The sequence below is a fragment of the Triturus cristatus genome, chromosome 5_2, assembly GCF_964204655.1.
Source record: "Triturus cristatus chromosome 5_2, aTriCri1.1, whole genome shotgun sequence".
Classification (NCBI taxonomy): Eukaryota; Metazoa; Chordata; class Amphibia; order Caudata; family Salamandridae; genus Triturus; species Triturus cristatus.
In genome coordinates, this window is record NC_140588.1 from 774628541 (window position 1) to 774644262 (window position 15722).

Sequence of the window (15722 nt, forward strand, 5' to 3'; positions counted from 1 at the left end):
CACTCCAGCAAGGGCAACCAGCCTTAGTGATGCTGAATGTATTTGCATTACTGAGTCCAACCTCAAACCCTTAAACTATTCTTTTATTATACCAGTACACCTTAATTTATTGTGAAAACATAGTCCATATTATTTTACTTGTTCCTCACATTTAAATTTCTCCCAAAACAGAAAATAATAAACACAACTTCAACAAAAAGAATTGCATTTCTATTATTCATTTCTTAATTTACCATATACATCCCCTCTCAAACTCTAAACTCACCTTTAAAATTAGTTAGTTGTGAAAGAAATGTGGCACTCAAACAGCAGATTATCAGAGCCAGGATCTCTGTTCTTTACACCTCTCTCCTCTCAGCAGAACCAGATAATGGCAAACTTTCCCTCTCATTTTCCACACATATACATGTTAGTTTCAAATCTCAGTGCTTGCCCCTTTTTTTCAAATGTAATCACACATTTCTATTGGTTGAAAACCAACCCTTTTCCAAAAGTACCCTTCCCCCAACTTGACTTCTGCCTAGTACCCTTCCCCCAACTTGACTTCTGCCTGCTACCATAGCAACAGCTCATGGAACACTGCTGTGTGGAGTCAGGTCAGAAGTTCGCCAAACAATGTTTCAATTCCACAGAGCAAGAGTGCTTGACTTTTCAAACCTAACAGCAAATCCATAGTACTGTTCTTTGGTAACACATTTTTCTGTACCAATACAAAACATGCTTCTATTAATTTACACATACAGCCTAGTTTTTATTCTAGAATGGTATGAAACAGCCAATCAGTTCTTTTTTTTATGAAAAAAATATGTATGCCTCCATTTCCAAACTGTCTTTCTTTTCATATTGCCATTCTACTGAATTACACCTCCTGAGTGCATCCAGTTCTCCTTTGAAGATGTTCACAGTGTGGATTGTAGGGCACAGCTATGTCTTCTGGAGTGAAAAGTTTGCAGAGAAAACAGGTATGGTGAGAGACCTTGCTTTGCCAAATGTAGACATTAAATGGATTGGTCAGAGAGGGTTAAAGAGGCACCAATTGATGCCATTGGTGAAATCCTTCATGCACATCCAACACCCTGACCTCATAATAGTGCACTGTGGTGGCAATGACCTAGGTACTTTGACTGGGGTAGGTCTGGAAATGCTTATGAAGGACACCTTTGCACAACTGTTTTCACTTTTCCCTAAAACTGCCTTTGTGTTTTCTAACATATGCCAAAGGCAAAAATGGAACTGGTCCAATCATTTCTGTCCGCAGATTGACAAAGCAAGAAAGCACGTCAACAAATCTGTTTCTGCTTTCCTCCGTGACTATGGTATGGGTTCCATTTACCACAACAACTTGCGTTATGACATGCAAGACATTTATAGAGGAGATGGTGTGCACTTCAATGATGAAGGGAACAGAGTCTTCCTCTTGAACCTTAGACTCTGCATCGGTACTTACTTGTAGGTACCACTAAAAAATCACTTCATAAACACAACGGCTCTTTTTAGAGCCCCCTAATATCTAAACACTTAAATCTGATTTTCATTTCTTTTTTTTTTTTTTTTTTTTTACCGTACGCTTACCGTACGCGTACCCCGCGATTTTTTTTAAAATCAATAAATGTTTTCTTTGTACTTTTCTGTCCTTCTTTGACCCCCTTACAAATGTTAGGGGGTCTGTAACTCTCCTCCTTGCCCCCTTTTCTTGTTATCACTCTTTTTTTTCTGAGTGAAACACACGAAATGGCGGCCGCCGCTTCCTGGTTTCGACCGATTCGAATGTTTACTAAGATCTAAGAGCCAATCAGAATCGCGCTCGCGCACGCCACCGTACGCGTACGGTAAGCGTACCGTAAGCGCACCGTAAGCTGGCTCAGATATATATATTGATTTAAAGGCTATTTTCTCAGAATCTACTGAACAGATTTACACCAAACCTACAAAAGGCACTTCCTTGACCTGAGGACTACCTCTCTGCCAAATTTCTAGTAATTCTGTTCAGCCGTTCGGGCTGTAGCCCTGTCTAAAGGTCCTATGGAAAAATGCATGGGAAAAACGCGTTTTGGGACCCCCCTTTTATCTCAGCCCCCGCTTGACGAATCCCCCCGAGACTTTCAGGGAAGGAGCGCCCCACCTATTTTGAAAAATTCGCGAGGATTCGTCGACCGGCGCCAAAGTTATTCAAAATAGAATGTTGCGGATTTCCTATGGAAACGTGGTCCTAACTATAACTACCTACTGGCGACCGCCAGTAGGTAATATATATATATATATATATATTCACTGAAAAAACCATAGGTTTCACACACGTTATAGTTACGAATAAGCATTTAAAAAACCTTGCAAATTCACTTAAAAAAACCATAGGTTTCACACATGTTATAGTTAGCTGGACATTTCACTCGTAAAAAACCAATGAAATTCCCCCGTTATAGTTAGTGCAGGCAACTATAACTCACGCGACCGCAATCCTCTGCTGATGACGTCAGATATTACATCACTGATGACATATGTGTCTTTATGAAAAATAAATATTTGTAATATATGTATAGCTAAAGATTAATGGAAGAAGACATGGGTAAATAAGTGTCTAAATACAGTGATGTAATATCTGACGTTATCAGCAGAGGATTGCGGTCGCGTGAGTTATAGTTGCCTGAACTAACTATAACGGGGGAATTTCATTGGTTTTTTACGAGTGAAATGTCCAGCTAACTATAACATGTGTGAAACCTATGGTTTTTTTAAGTGAATTTGCAAGGTTTTTTAAATGCTAATTCGTAACTATAAAGTGTGTGAAACCTATGGTTTTTTCAGTGAATATATAAACATATAAATATAATCTGCATATCTATATAAATATAAATTCATGCAAACATATACATATATGCATACATATGCATGGTATGTACATGAAAGTTTGAAAAACTCTAATACAAGCAAAGCTAAAAAGCCACCTAATTACAAACAGAATTGCTTTAACTTAAACGAGGGCAAGACCTATTGCATCTTCAATGCTTGTTTACTTTGATTCCATCAAGAAGGCATTCAGATGTGTCCCACATTTTCCATAAATTCTGAATGTTAGCACTCTAGTTGCTCATTAGATCACTGTAGTAAGGCTACTGCTCACCAGGGAAGTCTGCTGCTGGTATTGAAAGTGCATGTTTCAGTCTACATGTCAGAACTTTTTAATGAAATAGAAAAGGATTTGATAAGTCACTCAAAATGTGCCCTAATTTTTCTTTTTTCCACACTAATCATAATTTCTATGGCAAAATGAACCTCCTCATTGTGTTCCTTTTAAATTAAACTACTCACTCTCTACTACTCACTCGCTACTACTTTCTACTACTCACTCTCTACTACTCACTTTCTACTACTCTCTACTACTCTACTACTCTCTACTACTCACTCTCTACTACTCATTCTCTACTACTCTCTACCACTCACTCTCTACTACTCTACTACTCACTCTCTACTACTCTCTACTACTCTCTCTCTACTACTCTCTCTCTACTACTCCCTCTCTACTACTCACTCTCTACTACTCACTCTCTACTACTCTCTACTACTCTCTACTACTCTCTACTACTCACTCTCAACTACTCACTCAACTACTCACTCTACTACTCACTCTACTACTCTCTACCACTCACTCTCTACTACTCTCTCTCTACTACTCACTCTACTACTTTCTACTACTCTCTCTGCTACTCACTTTCTACTACTCTCTACTACTCACTCTCTACTACTCACTCTCTACTACTCACTCTCTACTACTCTAATACTCTCTACTACTCTCTCTACTACTCACTCTCTACTACTCACCCTCTACTACTCTCTACTACTCTCTCTACTACACACTCTCTACTACTTGCTCTCTACTACTCACTCTACTACTCACTCTCTACTACTCCCTACTACTCCCTACTACTCACTCTACTACTCACTCTCTACTACTCTCTACTACTCACTCTCTACTTCTCCACTACTCTCTACTAATCACTCTCTACTACTCACTCTGTACTACTCTCTACTACTCTCTCTACTACTCTCTACTACCCACTCTCTCTACTACTCACTCTCTACTACTCACTCTCTACTACTCACTCTCTACTACTCACTCTCTACTACTCTCTACTACTCACTCTCTACTACTCTCTACTACTCACTCTACTACTCATTCTCTACTACTCATTCTCTACTACTCTCTCTCTGCTACTCAGTCTCCACTACTCACTCTCTACTACTCTCTACTACTCACTCTCTAATACTCACTCTCTACTACTCACTCTCTACTACTCCATCTACTACTCACTCTCTACTACTCTCTACTACTCTCTACTTCTCACTCTCTACTACTCACTACTACTCTCTCCTACTCACTCTCGGCTACTCTCTCTACTACTCTCTACTACTCTCTCTACTACTCTCTCTCTACTCTCTACTCTCTATTACTCATCCTCTACTCTCTACCTCTCTACCTTTCTCTACCTCTCTCTCTACTACTCTCTACCTCTCTACCTCTACCTCTCTACCTCTCTACCTCTACCTCTCTACCTCTACCTCTCTACCTCTACGTCTCTACCTCTACATCTCTACCTCTCTCTACCTCTCTCTACACGCACACATATGCACATATATGCATTTATATATATATGTATGTGTATATATATGTATATACATACATATATAAACATATATATAATCTGCATATCTATATAAATACAAATATAAATGCATGCATACATATACAGATATGCATGTTATTTACATGAAATTTTGAAAAACACTAATAAAAGCAAAGCTAAAAAGCCACCTAATTACAAACAGAATTGCTTTAACTTAAACGAGGGCGAGACCTATTGCATTCTCAATGCTTGTTTACTTTGGTTCCATCAAGAAGGCATTCAGATGTGACACATTTGCCATAAATTCTGAATGGTAGCACTCTAGTTCCTCATTAGATCACTGTAGTAAAGCTACTGCTCACCAGGGAAGTCAGCTGCTGGTATTCAAAGTGCATGTTTCAGTCTGCATGTCAGAACTTTTTAATGAAATAGAAGAGGATTTGAGAAGTCAAAATGTGCCCTAAGTTTTCTTTCTGCAGCACTAGTCATAATTTCTATGACAAAATGAACCCCCTCATTTTGTTCCTTTGCAAATTAAATGTTTTAAATGTTACCACTTTATTCCAATCAAGATGGCTGCAGGTGTGCCATACCTTTGTCATAAGTAAGACTGTTAGCGCTCTAGTTGTTCTTTAAAACACTCTGGGATTTCTGTCATTGGGCTATACTTGGGCTACATCTCGGTGATATTTGTGCTACATTTGGGCTCTTTTGTCTCTGGTGGCCATCTTGGGAGACTTGTTATGAAGTTTCCTAATTTCCTCATTTACTGCAGTCTCCTCAGTAGGCATACTGTCAGTTTTTTACTTTGATTCAATGAAGAAGGCATTCAGATGTGTCACACATTTGCCATAAATTCAGAATGTTAGCACTCTAGTTGCTCATTAGATCACTGTAGTAAAGCTACTGCTCACCAGGGAAGTCTGCTGCTGGTATTGAAAGTGCATGTTTCAGTGTGCATGTCAGAATTCTTTAATGAAATAGAAGAGGATTTGAGAAGTCACTCAAAATGTGCCCTAATTTTTCTTTCTGCAGCACTAATCATACATTCTATGGCAAAATGAACCCTCTCATTTTGTTCCTTTTTAAATTAAATGTTTTAAATGTTACCACTTTATTCCAATCAAGATGGCTTCAGGTGTGCCATACCTTTGTCATAAGTAAGACTGTTAGCGCTCTAGTTGTTCTTTGGAACACTCTGGGAAGCTGCAGTAGAACACAAAGGAATCAACTGACAGTCTCTGCCCTTGTTGGATGTACATGTTTTACTGAGAATGTCAGACTTCATTCTCACATGACTGAGAAAGATAATGTGAATTTACAGAAAATATGCTCTCATTTTAGCTTATAGATCACCTTCCAAACCTCTGTGGGAAAAGCATGTGAAAATAGTTTTCTCTCAAACATGATTCATGATATCCCAGCAGAAGGCTTTTTCACATGGTAAAATCACCTTAGAACATACGACAATTCCTAAAAGGAGTATGGTACCATCAACAAATGATTTATAATGTAACTAAAGTCTTAAAACCTTCTATTAACTGCAATGCTTTTTAATGAGGTGCTATCATGTATATTGGTCCCAAGATGGCTGCCAACACTTCTTGGATGAAGTGCTGACAGCCAATCAGATCTCACAATGAGATGTGTGGTTAGGCTCCTCCCAGATATGTATATGATTTTACTTTTGATTTTCTCAGGAACTACTGAACGGATTTACACATATATGCAAAAGGCACATGCCTGACCTGAGGACTACCTCTTTGCCAAATTTCAAGTAATTCTGTTCAGCCGTCCTGGCTGTAGCTGTGTCTAAAGGTCCTATGGAAAAATGCATGGGGAAAATGCGTTTTGGGACCCCCCTTTTTTCTCGGCCCCTGCTTGACGAATCACCCCGAGACTTTCAGGGTAGGAGCTGAACGGGGCGCCCCGTTAGTTTTGAAAATTTCGCGAGGATTCGTCAACCGGCGCCAAAGTTATTCAAAATAGAATTTTGAGATTTCCTATGGAAACTAGGTTGTAACTATAACTATCTACTGGCGACCGCCAGTAGATAATATATATTATCTACTGGCGGTCGCCAGTAGATAGTTATAGTTAGGACCGTGTTTCCATAGGAAATCCGCAACATTCTATTTTGAATAACTTTGGCGCCGATTGACGAATCCTCGCGAAATTTTCAAAATAGGTGGGGCGCTCTGCTCCTTCCCTGAAAGTCTCGGGGGGATTTGTCAAGCGGGGCTGAGAAAAAGGGGGGGTCCCAAAACGCGTTTTCCCTATGCATATTTCCATAGGACCTTTAGTCCAAGCTGCAGCCCGAACGGCTGAACAGAATTACTTGAAATTTGGCAGAGAGGTAGTCCTCAGGTCAGGGATGTGCCTTTTGCAGGTCTGGTGTAAATCTGTTCAGTATTTCCTGAGAAAATAGCATTTAAATCAATATATATATCTTTAGACGCGCTCGGACCGCGTACCGTAAGCTTACCGTACGCGCACGCTGCCGTGCGCGAGCGCGATTCTGATTGGTTGTTAGATCTTAGTAAACATTCGAATCGGTCGAAACCAGGAAGTGTCGGCCGCCATTTTGTCCCTCGCAGTCTGAGGGGGTGAAAAAGAAAGGCGGATAACGTGAAAAGGGGGCAGGCTGGACAGTTCCTGACCCCTAGCCTTGGTCAGGGGGTCCCAGAAGGACCTCCAAGGGCAAAAATGTATTTTAATTTTTTTACGAAAAATCGCGGAGTGCGCGTAGCGTACGCGCACGGTAGAAACGGAAAAATTCCGCGAACTACGTAACGTGGGCGCGCGGTGCGCGAAGCGTACCGTGCTCGCACGGTACGCGCACGGTGAAAAAACTTTTAAAAAATAAATAAATAAATAAATTTGCATTTAAAAAACCGTACAAATTCACTGAAAAAAACATAGGTTTCACACACGTTATAGTTAGGAATTAGCATTTAAAAAACCTTGCAAATTCACTTATAAAACCATAGGTTTCACACATGTTATAGTTAGCTGGGCATTTCACTCGTGAAAAACCATTGAAGTTTCCACGTTATAGTTAGTGCAGGCAACTATAACTCACGCGACCGCAATCCTCTGTTGATGCTAATACTGTATTTAGACACTTATTTACCCATGTCTTCTTCCATTAATTTTTAGCTATACATATATTACAAATATTTTTTTTTCAGAAAAACACATATGTCACCAGTGATGTAATATCTGACGTCATCAGCAGAGGATTGCGGTCGCGTGAGTTATAGTTGCCTGCACTAACTATAACATGGAAATTTCAATGTTTTTTCACGAGTGAAATGCCCAGCTAACTATAACATGTGTGAAACCTATGGTTTTTTAAGTGAATATATATATATATATAACTTTAACATTGTAAAATTGTAAAATTATGCTAATATTGGATAAAATCATGTATATTGTAAAATCCATATAGAGTTAATATAAAGTTGTTCTCATAAACAAGTGTATAAATCCTCTGTTGCGTTTAATCCCCCTGAGTGTTTGTAATCCATTTCTAGAATGTATCTCGTTTCCGGTTTTCTAAGTTTACATTCTCTGTCTCCTCCGCGTCTGCTGGGGGGAATTGCATCAATTACAAAGTAACTGAATTCCAGACTGTTGGATGTATGGAACTCCCTAAAGTGTCATGCAACAGGGTAGGTATTGTCTTGGTTAGTTATTGCGCGTAAATGTTGCAACACCCTTTTGTGCACTTGGAGTTTGGTGCTGCCTATGTACTGCAGGCCACATGGGCACAGAAGCACATAGACCGCATACTCTGTTTTGCACGTCAATAACTTTTGAATCTTATACTCCTTGTCACTGAAGGGGGTATGTTATGTACTCTTGTTGATACCATGTTGGCACGCTTTACAAGTTTTACATTTGAAAAAGCCTATATGTGTTTGTAGCCAACTTGTTCCTTCAATAATCTCTGGATTCGTTTTCACCAGGATATCGCTCATGGATGGGGCTCTGCTGTAGGTAATGGACATCCTCTGCGGTAGCAGGGGTCCCATTACTGGGTCGTTCAACGCTAATGGCCAGTTTTGTTGAATAATGTTCTGCAAGATTTTCTGTTTGCTATGTCCCATAATTATCCTGGATTCATTGATGTTACAGCCTTTTCCTGTCACTCCTGAATCTAGAATATCCTGCACGTTCAACTGTTTATCTGTCAGTAACTCCTCCCTTGTCTGTAGCATAGATTTGGATATGGCTTCACTAATAATGTCATTGGAGTATACCCTTTGCCAGAATCTCATTCTGCTTTTGTCTTGGGCTTGTTTTCGGTCTACATCATTCCTACAAATACGCCTAAGGAGTAGCATCTCCCCGTAGGGTATACTGTTAATTAGATCCTTGGGGTGCGAGCTGCTTGCATGTAATGTAGAGTTTCTTTTCTGCACAATCGGGTCTCAATCTTGTTGTTGCTGATGTAGATCTGTGTATCAAAGAAATTTACTGTAGTTTCATTAATGGTGGCAGTGAAGTGTAAATTGAGATTATTTTGGTTAATAGTATTTATAAATTCCAATGCTTGTTCATGTGTTCCTTGCCTAATCGCAAACAAATCATCGATAAAGCCAAGCCACATCTTGATGTTGTTATTGATGTAATGGCTATGCTCTACCTTTAGGACCAGTTCCTCCCACCAGCCCATGTGAAGACATGCATAGCTGGGAAAGAAGTTGGCCCCCATTGCCACTCCTCTGGTCTGCTGATACAAAATGTTGTTAAACATAAACATATTATTGTTTAAACAGAAAGTCACCATCTCTACCAGCATTTTGTTGTGTTTGTTATACTGTGTTGGTCTCTGAGCCAAATAGTGCTCAATTGCCTTGGCTCCATCAACATGTCGAATACTAGTATATAGGGAGGTTACGTCGAGTGCGATCAACAGATGTTCAGGTTGCCATTCAAAATTACTGATTTTTCTTAGGAAATCGCTAGTGTCACGTACATAGGAAGGTAGTGTTTTCACAAAGTCCTGCAAAAAAAGTCAATGTATTGAGAGGTATGTTCTAACAAACCTTCCCTGGCTGAGATTATCGGTCGCCCCGGGTTTTTTTTGGGGTCCTTTTGTACTTTAGGGATAAAATAGATAGTAGGGGTGGTCGGATTCTCCTTTCTTAAGAACTTATATTCTTCCATAGTTATAAGCCCCTTGGTTTTCCATACCAACAATTTGTTGTAAAATTTGTTGTACATTGTTTTAAGATTGGAGGCACTGCTTCGGCTGTAGCAGGATCTGTCATTCAATTGACTGAATGCTTATTTTTTGTACTCCTCTTGGGACCAAATAACAATATTGCCTCCCTTGTCACTATTACGAATAACTATACTGTTGTCATTCTGCAATCTCTTGATTAAATCATTGTATTGTTGATTGCGTCTGTTGAATTTTTTTTGTGTTGTTTGTATAGTTCTATTCAATTTTTTTATTTGTGATGTGACTGTTTCATGGAATATGTCAATGGAGTCCTGGGGGTGATGGGATTAAATGTGGATTTTGGTTTAAATGGTGTTTGTTGCATAGATATGCCCTTGCTTTGTTCGGTGGGATTCAGGGTCTCCACATTTGTATTTACTTCCCCTTCATATTGATGTGTTGTGTCATCCCCTTTCCATAGATCTTCCATTTCTCTTAGGAGGAGTAAATCAGACTGAGATCGATTTGGATACATCATTGGATCTGTGAGTTCTTGTCGTCCTCGTTTTCCTTCAGTTTTAGCCAAAATATGGTATTTGTTAAGTTTACGTTTTCTGACACTCTTGTATATGTCCATTCTCGTGGACACGTAGTTGAAATTAATATCCGGGGAGTATGATAATCCAAGGCTGAGCAGATTTTCTTCCTCTTTGGACAATTTAATGTTGGCTAAGTTCATAATAGTGTTGCTAGTTGTAACAACTTTGTTTATTTTTTCTTCCAATGTCCTCTTCCTCTTTTTTTCATATAGATAGCTCTGCCTGTTTGCCTTACGCCTCGCCTGAAGTTTCTGCCTGTTCTGCGTTGCTCTTCTGTAGTCCCGGCCGGAGGATTTGCCTCCGCTCGCAGCATCAAAAATTCAGTTCTTCAGCTGGTGACGTTTTTGGCAATTGTCTTCCTCCCTGGGGGTTTCTCAAGTCCGATTCTGACTCACTACCCCCCGACGAGCTTGTGTCTGAGTGGGATGTGTCAGTTAGTAATCCACCACTTTTTGTTATCGCTGTTTTGGGGCCCCCTGTTGTTCTAAATATGGACACCCGTAATGCATCAAATTTTTGGGCAAAAGTAAATATTTGTCCCAAATCATAGTTGTTTTTATCTCTGTGAAACTTGAAAGTTTTCCTCTCTTTTATCTTATCTGCCTCCTTCTTCAATCTGAACATCATCTCACTTCGTAATTTGGTCTTTTCTTCAGATTGACCTGAGCTTTCCAACTCCTTATTAATTTCATCAATGTCCTTAAGTAGCTGTGCACGGTTTATGTCTGCATACTTAATTAGAATCAATACCAGTTTTCTGGAAGAGTCAAGGTTGCACTCTGCCCATCCACGCATCAATTCAGGGTTAGGATTCTCGTAACTGGGGGCAGTGAGGATCCTGAGGCCGCTTGGAATTCTGTCCACATCAATATATCTTTGTAGGGAACGAGACTCCCACCACTTGCTCTGTTCCATTTTCATCTTTTTTTCTAAAGTTTAACATTTTTCTTTTACAGAGTTAGTATCTTTAGTGCTAGCTTTGTTTTTTTCCTTGGCACCAGATGTCACTGGGAGGCAGTCGGAAAACATTCCCATCGCAGCTGCCTCCCTGTCGCGTACCATGTTGGCCAACATTTGCAATATTTATTCTGAATGCTGTTCGTGAAGACTACGTCTTTCCCAATACAGCTCACTACACTGATTTTGCACACCTCTCCTCCCCAAAGTGCCCGCTTGTCCTACCTGGTTTGAATCTGTTCCGTCCGGGTCCTCTGACTCAGCGTTCACAGAGCTCCACCAGGCATCGGCGTGATTTTAGGTTCTGGGGGATCAGACGCAACGTATCCTTCCTGGATCACAATCACTTCCAGGTTGCCCTGGAACTTGCGTTTCACTTCACGCGTCGTCATCCATATATGTTTATATATTACCTACTGGCGGTCGCCAGTAGGTAGTTATAGTTACAACCTAGTTTCCATAGGAAAGAGTTTTTTGATTTGGCAATATCTTTGGTGCGGTTTGATGAATATTTGCGAAATTTTCCAAACTAATGGCCCGCTCCGGTCAGGTCCTGTCTTGAAAGTTTCAGGGTGATTCGTCAAGCGGGGGCCGAGAAAAAAGGAGGGTCCCAACGCAGCTACAGCCCAAACTGCTGAACGGAATTATACCAAATTTGGCAGAGAGGTAGCTCTTGGTCCAGAGTGCACTCTTTACTTTAAATGGTGTAAATGTGTTCAGTAATTCCTGAGAAATATAAAAATAAAAAATATTGATATCTGGTGACTTCGGTGGATTAGCGAACCCTCCCGATCACAAGCTTCATTGGGATTGGCTGACAACACTCTAAACCAAGAAGCGTTGGCAGCCAACAATGCGAATCGGTAAAACCGAGTCACAAGAAAACAGTGAAAAAAACTATACAAAACATGAAAAGGGGGCAGGGTAGAAACACCCTGACCCCCTAGGCCTGCTCAGGGGGTCCCACCGGAGTCACGCTTGGTGCGAAAATCTGGTGGAAATATTTTTTTTAAATGAAGCGCGGGCTCCCATGCTTCACTCTCCTTAAGCCCCCGGGTGTGCCAGGTAACGGGACAATCAAAATTTATGTAGCAGGGGACCGCCACCTCCCTGGGGATTTTTTGGAAAAATGGTGTGGGGGCTCCTGCCCCCCCACGCTTCCCCAGGAACTGCCACCTCCCGGGGCATTCCTTATTATGGGGCATGGAGCCTCACGCCCCCCAAGCCCTGGGGACCGCCACCTCCCCGGAGCTATTAGTGATAATAATATGTGTGGGGGGGCTTAAGCACCCCTACACTGCTCCAGGGACCACCACCTCACCGGGGCACTAATTATTGAAATGCGGGGGTCCATTGCAGACCCCTGGGGACCAACACCTCCCATGGTCTTTCAAAAGTTGGGAGGGGGGCCAAAGCCCTAGATGGCCCTGGGGACTGCCACCATCCAGGACTGACTACAGCAAAGTCCTGGGGTGCCTACCCTCGGGACATTACAGTATGCAATAAAAGGGCGGGAGCACGGCTCACGCCCTGCCATTGCAAACTTCTGCTTCGCTTCATGGCAGTGAGCAGATTGCTTTTAGACAAGGGGATTTGCATGTCAGCAGCTCCCCTTGTTCAAAAGCAATGCCGGCTCCCGTAGGAGGCGGAGAGCTGGCTGGGACCGCGGGGACATTGGGGCTCCCACTGCAGTCCCCAACGTAAGGCCAGGCCCCGAGGAGGGGTCCCCGGGGCCATAATTGGCCTCAGGAGGGGGAGGCCACCCGGACCCTCCAAAATAAAAAAATTAGAAAGAAAGGCTGACCAGGCCCTGGGGAATGGGATCCCCAGGGCATAATTGGCCTATGGTCCCCCTCCAAAAAAAAAAAAAAAGAAATGCTGTCCAGGCCCCAGGGCCAATAGTGACACAGGGAAGGGGGGGCCACGTGGCCCACCTCCCGAAAAAACAGTAATTAAAAAAAAACAAGGCAGGCTCCGGGGGATGGGGTCCCCTGGGCAAAAAATGGCAGAGTGGTGGGGAAAGGGACGTGGCCTGCTGTGAAAACTTAGCAATCCCGCTTTGTGGGACTTACTGGAGGTAATAGGAGGGGTTGTTGGCCCCCAAGGTTGACCTTGGGGGCCAACTACCCCTCCTGTTACCTTCAGTAACTCCTACACAGTGGGATTGCTAAGAGGTCTTTGGAGGCCATGCTCACCTTTCTCCACCACTCTGCAAACACCCATCCCCGCACAGTATTGGTTGGGGGATGCAATCCACTTTACTTCTGAGGGACTTTGGCGACCAAGTAGCCCTCCTGGTATCTCTTGTAAGTCCTACACTGTGGAACTCCTGAGCGCTGGTCAGAGGCCCAGGCCCCTTTCTGCACCACTCTGCAAATGCGACTACTCCCTTATAGTTAGAAATGAGCATTTAAAAAACCTTTGAAATTCACTGAAAAAACCATAGGTTTCAGGGACGTTATAGTTAGAAATTAGCATTTAAAAAACCTTGGAAATTCACTGAATAAAAACACTGGTTTCAGGGATGTTATAGGTACAAAACCAGAGAAATTAATTGAGTTAACTAGAACTCGCTCCCCCGCAATGCACTGCTGATGATCTCGCATATTACATCACTCATGACATGGTCAGTGACATCACTGCTGGTATCTCAAATGACGTCACTGATGCCCATAATGTGGTGCGGAGTGTTGAGGTTATCTTTTGTTACATTTACGTCATTGCTAAGGTAAAATGTATTTAGTCAATAGTGGTGTATGGTATGTGTACAGAAGGTAAAACTTGTCATTTGAAAGTTAAGTGAGTTAGAAATACAGTTACAGACCAGTAAGTGGAATTCCCAGTTAAACATCCACTCATCTATCTATGCACTCATTGAGATACCCATTAAGAAAACCATACAGCCACTCACATACACAGTCAGCCAGTGTCAGACGTAGCTACACATTTACTGATACAGCTACATAGCAGTTACATATGTAGGAGTAAGACAACCAATTGTAGACACATTTACATATGCCAACACTTACTAACACACATAGTAAGAATCCATACAGCTACTTACACACACATTTACAGAACAGTAGAGTTACTAAGCTAGCCAGTCATATATTGACAAAGTTACTTACACATCCAGTGATACACTCACAGGACTAATACACTCACTGAGATATGTACTCAACTACAGACACTCTTAGTCAACCATCAAGACAAGTACCCCTTTTAACATATCTTGGGCCTGCTACTGCAGGTGCTGTATGTGCAGTTTTACAACCAGGTTGACTTGACATTAAAGACCACTTGCTAAGCTTTAAACTCCTCTTTTTATGTATAAGTCATCCACGGGATAGGCTGTAGGTGGTCATTGACCAGGGAGCTATCTGTTTAAAAAGTTGAGAGGTGTACTTTGAAGTTTCATTGAGTTACATGTGCACTTGGAGACACATATGCCCAGCTATACATTCAGTTTACCACCTAATCCTACAATTCATAAATAACTCTATTTATGAAAGCATAGAGGTCACACAACCAGTTAGACGGAGACAGAGGCATTAAGACATTCACTCACACACCACTTATGTTTCCAGCAGTAACAGAGACAGTTGCACATACACTTATATACCGCAATACTAATTAACGCAGTCAGTAAGCTATCCATACAGCCACTTGCATATAGTTTTACAGGTGCATTGAATTTCTAAGAGAGCCATTCATATACCAATAAAGTTAGTTAGACATCCAGCCACACACCCGCAGAAAGGGTGATACAGTCCCTCACATATGCACTCAAGTACTGACACAATCTAGTCACCCATCCATATAAGAAGCCCTTTAAAGATGTCTTGGGCCTGCTATTGCAGAGCCTGTGTGTGCAGTTTTACTGCCAAGTCGACTTGACATTTAAAACCCCTTTGCAAAGCCTTACACTCCCCTTCAAATACATATAAGACACCAGTGAAGTAGTCGTAGGTTGGTGTTAGGGAGGGTGGTATGTGCTTAAAAGGTAGTGCAAGTACTTAGAAATTTTGGTGAGCTTCATTCGCACTTACAACCCCATATGCCCATTTATACTTCCAGACTTCCACCCAATACTACAAATCTATCTACAAAAGCATAGAGGCACTCACACACCCAGTTAGACAGTGACAGAGGCACTTATACCTTCACTCACACACCCACAACCGCTTATGTATGCAATAGTAACAAAGCCAGTTGCATATACACTTAAATACCCCAATACACTCCAACACAGTCAGTAAGCTATCCATACAGCCACTTCCAGACAGTTACATGGGTGTATAGAATTACTAAGAGAGCCACTCATATACCAATATAGTTAGTTAGACATCCAGTCACATACTCCTAGTGAGA